Source organism: Engraulis encrasicolus, unplaced genomic scaffold, assembly GCF_034702125.1.
Source record: "Engraulis encrasicolus isolate BLACKSEA-1 unplaced genomic scaffold, IST_EnEncr_1.0 scaffold_669_np1212, whole genome shotgun sequence".
Lineage (NCBI taxonomy): Eukaryota > Metazoa > Chordata > Actinopteri > Clupeiformes > Engraulidae > Engraulis > Engraulis encrasicolus.
Window position 1 is genome coordinate 6,022 of NW_026945993.1, and position 6,915 is coordinate 12,936.

The 6,915-nt window shown below is 40.1% G+C and overlaps 1 long non-coding RNA gene across 1 annotated transcript; it reads right to left on the reverse strand.

Moving 5' to 3' along the window:
- Positions 1–504: 504 nt before the first annotated feature.
- Positions 505–4,956, reverse strand: LOC134444689 (uncharacterized). The gene is made up of 5 exons (XR_010034067.1): positions 4,627–4,956; positions 3,810–3,840; positions 3,603–3,673; positions 2,599–2,876; positions 505–1,202 (listed from the first exon to the last, which is right to left on the reverse strand). It is a non-coding gene; the product is annotated as an uncharacterized LOC134444689 (long non-coding RNA).
- Between the last annotated feature and the right edge of the window lie 1,959 nt (positions 4,957–6,915).

Here is a 6,915-nt window from a genome sequence, read left to right on the forward strand (position 1 = left end):
ATTTGATGTACAGGCATGTGCAAACAAAAACAAAAAAAGGAGTCAGAATTCTGTGATTAAATGTATTGACTTTCACTGTACGCATGTAAAATGCACACAGATATACAAAACATAAGGACAGTCACAAATAACTGCTACTCTTAGACCAATCAACGAGCAGGAAATACAACGAGCAGAGTCTGTGAACAAAAAGAAAGTCCAATTCGCTTTGAAGGTGCACTGTGTATTATTTTCAGTAGTTTATTTTGAGATTTCATGCTGCCCATGCACAAATGTTGCATTTTTCATGAATATTTACCACCACCAAACTTTAAGTTGTCGTTATGACTGGGGAAATTGCTCTTTCCATACATGAAAGGGGGAGGAGGAAAGAGAGGAATCTTCTCCACTGGCTGTCATTTTGAATTTCTAGAAATACAGATTTTTAGTAAACTTACTGAACTTTGGTCATACTAACACATTTTCGTTTATTACTAAGTAAATATAATATGAAAAGGACACAGTTGGTAATAGGCAGCACCGTTTCAATGTGCAGCATAGTTGCCTACTCTGGTCACCATCCTACACAGTGCACCTTTAAGAAAATAATTTGTTTGGTTGCTGTGAAAAAGTGCTCTCTGGCTGGATTAGCATTCATGTGAACACATCGGACACAAATAAAATTCACTCTACATACAGTTCTTTTAGCTCATTGACTAAGTGCATTAGTCCACACTTGTAGGTGTGCGTTCATGCGCGTATACTGTATGCATGTGCACGTATAATGTATGCATGTGCGCGTGCATCTGGCAGTCCACCATTCATTTGGTTGTCCTCTTTGGTGACCACATTTGTGTTATTACCCAGTCTTATTTAAGTCTAGTCTTGGTATTTTGTTTGTCTTTAGTTTGGGTCAAAATCAACACAGTATGTACAAAACATATGCACACTCAAGTACTATTCTTAAACCAGCAAGGAGCTGGAAGTGCATACAAGCAAATAGATCTCTAGAAAAAAAGGTACATTTCACTTAAAGAAACAAAAATAACTGCTGTTTTTTAGTTGCTGAAAAAAAAGAGTCCTTTCCGATTGGGTGTCACGTGTGTGACAGACATACACTAAAACTGACAATGTCCTAAGGGTGGGATGCCCAATCTTCTGTCAGAGCAGATTCCAATAGTGATGTCTTCAATTGCTTCGTCTACGGCAACTTCATCCATGACCTATTCAACACAGACAAAAGTAAATAAACACAAATTAACCAAGCCATTTGAATTAACAAATAAATCAACATTAAGCTGGGCAGTAGGTTACTGCAAAGTCCAAAGCATGTCCTCTGTTCCACTGTCAAGATTCTCAGTTGTAATTCTGATGTGGGACCTGGATGATGATTTAACGCTGGTGTGAATTGGCCTGAGGTCGTCAAATACCAGAGCCAAAGCTGTGTAGTTGCCTTCATTCTGCAGGGATGTCAAACTCAAACCCAGGGCCAATTGTGACCCATGAAGTAATTTTATGTGGCCTGCAAGATCATTGCATAGCATGACAAGACTTTGACATGAAACTTGGTGTGTCACAGGAATACCAGTGGGCCCAGGCCAATGAAAAAGTTCACTCTCATATGGAACAACACCCCAGGTCTACTGTGTCCTTGGCTGGGACCTACAAGGGGCTTGTAGTAGACAACCAGTGATGCCAATCCTCTATTTAAGGTGTTTCAGAGCACAGAGATGTAAGGATCAGTTCGTCTCAATTAAGAGAACAAGTTTCATTATGCATATACAGGTACGATATATACTGTTCCTTGCGAGGAGACTTTGAAGGAAAAGTCTACTGCATTTCTCTGCTCTCTGATATTCTCTGATCTGAGATGAATTGAGAACCTCTCTGGCGTTTGTGCATGCGTGCAGTAATATGGCATGCAGGGCTTGTCTGTCAAGGGGCTGAAATAAGAAGTTATTACAGTTTTCCCCATCTCAATAAGTTTCCCTGATAACTTAAGTGATTAAAAATAAAACATGCAATATTCTAGGCAGACATACAATGGGCAATATAATGAAAAGCGTAACACAGCTGGTGCACTCTGTCGACTCTGATTTCTCCCCCCCCCCACCATCAGAGAGAAAAACATGTGTCGACAAAGTGCTCTGAGATATTATACCCTTCATTGTAGTGCTCATTTTGTTTCTACATAGAAGATATTCATATTTCTTTTTGTTTAGCTGCACATGCATTGTGTACTAAGTGTATTGGAATAAGGAAATCGTGGGATAGCTTGCTCACCAACTGAAGCCTCTCAATGTCATGTTGAGCATAGCACAATGCATACAAACTAACTAGTGTCACACTCCACACTGAGCGTGGGGACATCAGGGAGGTAGTCATCAACACTTCTCAGATCAGATCATTTTGTCTCAGATAACTCAAATTCTAGTACTAAGCAATAATCTAATATTCACTGGTCAGAGTACGACAAAATTTAAATATAAAAATTCGAGAAGCAGCTCCTTATACCACTGGAATATTTAGTCACCCCCTTTCAGGTAACAGCTAATTTAAAGCAGGAGTCAAGTTGTTAAGGTGCACTGGGTAGGGTTGTGGCCAAAGTGAATGCTTTACCTTGTGGACTTGGAACAGTGCAGGGCATTGCAGTGGGACTGTGGCGATTCTTTTCAATTCAGCACTGATCTGAAAAGACATAAAGAGCCCAAAGGATTTAACAATCAAATCATTAACATTAGGAGAAAGCCACACACACATTCAAGAAAGGAGATAAAATGCTGTAATTCACAAATAAAAACATTAAAGACAATCCGAATTGAATGTCTTACCTTGCGAACTTTGAACAGTGCAGGCCACTGTGCCAGAAGTCCTCAGAAATGGTGCATCTTGTACAACTTAATGAAATGAAGAAGGAAAGAAAGAAAGAAAGAAAGAAAGAATAAAAAAGGAGAACATTTGTAACCTGTGCAGCATGAGTTCTGGAAATAAACTACTTAAAAAAATCACTCTCTGCGCCTTTAAAATCACAGACTGTATCATGATCTGCTTCAATTGTCATGGTACATGTTGGTGAAATTCAGATTTCCAATATTGACGCCATGCATCCAGCCTAAAACCATGTCTGTCCCACTACCACTACTTGACCATGAGCATGGGACAGTTTACTTTGTACTACTCACTTGGTTAAGATCACACATGCTTGACACCATCCGAAAAAAAATTGTTCATGTTGGTGCCATCAGACCACAGGACATGGTTCCAGCAATCCATATCTGAAGTCTGTTTGTCTCTGATGAAACCATGATGAACACATTTGCTTTATATTGTTTCAAGCATGTGTGATAGTAGCCAAGGGAGAAGTATAAAGAAAATAGTCCCATGTTTACGGTCAAAAATGGTGGTGGGACTGATTTGTTTTGGGATTCTATGAATGGCATCAACATTGGGAAGCTGACTGCCACCAAAAGAAACATGCATATGAATGTACTGGTACCATGACTACTAAGGCAGATCATGATCCTCTCTATGGGGTTTTAACATGCAGGGGTGTAACTCAATAGTAAAAAAGGCTTTCTGCTCAGGAACCATCAAGTAGACAGGCAAAAAATACAGAAACTTACATCAGCCAATTCAGCAACAGTTGCTTGGATTGCAGGGGAACTGTGGTTATTCTTTTGAATTCAGCACTGATCTGAAAAGACATAAAGAGCCCAAAGGATTGACAAATCATAAACATTAGGGAAAAGCCACACATACACATACACACACAAATTCACATATAAAAACAATATAAAAACCTTAAAGACAATCAGCATTGAATGTCTTACCTTACAGACTTCGAACAGTGCAGCAGAAGTCCTTAAAGAAAGAAAGAAAGAAAGGAGGAATTGGTGAGGTTAAGCATTTAATAAACAGCACAGGATTCGTGAATGAGGAGCATGCATTCTGTAAACTAGGCTACTTGTAAACAATGCTCCACTTAAAAGAGGAAGATATAGGTGCAAGTAAAAAAAGTGCTATGCACTTCAATAAATAGGACTATTCCCACATGTTTCATCCAATTCCCTGTGCAAAGTTTAAATTCAGGTTATATGCACTCTATCTAGGTCGGTTGTTCTTTGACTTCGTGTGCAGGAAAGCTTACATTTGATTAATCTTCGGTTAAGACCACAAGTGCATGTGTGCATTAAACACCTGGGTTGGATAAAAAAAGAAAACTTTAAAAATAGAATACTTGGCTTAAAATGAACACACCGAAACGACGCCAGCCCTCTGTTCTCGTGAGCATGCAACGTGTTCGATCAAGTTCTAGTTCGCTGTGCATACCCCTCACCACCCCTCCCCCATTAACGGATCAGACCCTCCCGCGCAAATATAGCTATTAACTGAAGATAACCAGCTAGATTGTTGTACAGTAGCAGTTTTTACTACATCCTTTGAATATCCTAAATGTACATATTTTCCATTCTTTTCTAAAAATGACATGGGGCATAGCCAACTGCATGTGTTTGCAGTGCACCTGTTACTAAGCAAAGAGCACTGCGCGGGTAAATGTAGTAGAGTCTAAGCTCAGCTTCCACACACAAAAGACACAAGAGCAGTAGTACATCGCCCACCATAAATGAAAGTACTTCAGTTACTTACTCAATTTCGTGTATATCTTCACACATGACAACACTATTCCAGCGAGATGAGACTGAAGAGTAGGACCGAGCTGACTGAGGCGAACGGCTCTCTGGCTTGAAACTTTCCGGCTTCTTCTTGTCTTAGAAAGTGGTGCACTAGCGCCACCTCAGGACTGGAGGCCACCCCAGACACAACTTAATCATGTTCATTCAAAGCATTAGAAACATGCCAATTCAGCAGTCTCCAAGAACACATTATCCTTATTTGATGAAATCATGTTTACTCAAGGAATGTTAATGAATTGTTTTGCATCTATTTACTTTATATAGGTTAATTCAAAGACCCGCCATTCCCTGTTTTTTCAGTGTAGCTTGAGAAAAACACTACTTTTTTAATGAAAAGTGTGTGAAAATGGGGGCCTGAACTAAATTATGTGGTAAATCTGTGTAAAGGGCCCTTTGAACTATCTAAGAATTTAGTATAACAACTTTTCCAAAACAAATATTTACCTCACACTTATTTTTATTTTCAATTTATGAAGATATTAGCAAATTTGCCTAGGCGTTTTTAGTGTAATAGTGTCCACTTTTCAAGACCCAAAATTACTGCATTGATGACTTTTGAAAATTGTAAAACATTGCTTTCCTGACTCTTTAGGGTCTAAGGATTCCAAAAATATAAAGTTTTACAAATCCCCATGAAAATTGAACGAACGCATAGCTCTCAACGTAGTGTACCTGACTATTATGTCAAAGTTGTTCTAGCTATTAGTGAAACAATAACTTTGGTTATTATGACAGAACAATGGACATCAGACCAACATTTCTACACCATTGTGGCCAGATTAAAGCCTCTCATTCGCTGCCTCAACGTTGCAAGCGTATACAACCCATTAATGTCAGATTCCAATCTCTCAACTAATACATAATATTATAGGCTTCAGTATCTGTATACTTTGTTTCGACTGTACCATCACATCCAGAGTCTGATGCTCAGCTGTCAACTGACGCTCGAGGGTTTGCTCCAGGGGAAATTTGTCTGACAGAAAGCATGTTAAGCTGCTCACAACTTCAGTAAATTATTTACCTAACACAAATATGAACACACATGAAACATCCAACACTTATCCTTCATCATTGGGTTATGGAGTCATTGTGCCATTTATCCGTTTCATTATTCCAATTTCTCGAAAGAGTTAGTAGGCAAATTTTGCTACACCTAAGTTCATACTTGCTTCCAGTTTTGAAGATCTCGACATTGAGGCACGCAGGGAGGGCTCTGCAATATCTGCCCAGAAGTGCATCCATCTAGAAGGGCTTTTGTTATGTCTATGACATAATCAGTACAGTCATTCTGATTTGTTGATACGCACGAGAGGGGCGACACAGCCTTGTCGAAGCGAGGGCAGATAGAAATCGGCTAACTGGGTGGCCAGATGTGACTGATGTTGCTGATCAGCAGGCACAGGCAGGGACAATGGCGTGCACAGACAAGTGCTGGGCGGGGGTGTTGGGGCTAGAGGAACTGTTGGCTGCTTTACTAGCCTATAAGGATTATATCGAGGCATTATTATCACACGCTTTTAATTGTCAAGGTTTTGTAGATGATCATGTCAATTGTCAAGCTTTTCTGGAAAAAAAAACTTTCAAAAAGGGCACTTTTTGTCCAGTAGGGCAAAGGAGCAGGTGCTTTAGCACCACCTCGCCACCTATCTGTGCACACCTATGGGCAGGGATGTTGTGATCAGCAGGCAAACTCGAGGTGAAATTCAGAGAAAATAAAACAGAAATCCACTCTCAAAGTTCATCACAACTCACAACACAATGTCATAGACCGTACAATCGAAGTTGACATGAATATTTGATTTGTAATGTATGAATGGATCTACTGTTCTTAGATGGCAAATGGGCGGGGAAACAAGCGGGTATCTGCCACATTTGCCCAAATACAGTGCCCACGGCTGTACACATCCTTCCTCAACCTTGAATGGTTCCACACAGATAGTGATTGGGAGGAAAGGGGACAGAGATAAGGATAAACACCAACTCTGTACACAATCATACACACACTCACACACACACACACGCGCACACACAAACACACACACACACATACACGCGCACACACACCCACACAAACACACACACACACACATACACACACACACTGACACAGCAACTCTGGAATAAAAATCAGACATTCCCCGTAAAAAAAAAAGAGAGGATGACATGACATGAAATATGGAGACAGTCCCACCCCCTCCTGTAATGCAGTGGACTGCAACTGCTCCCCAGTCTTCACTGTCAC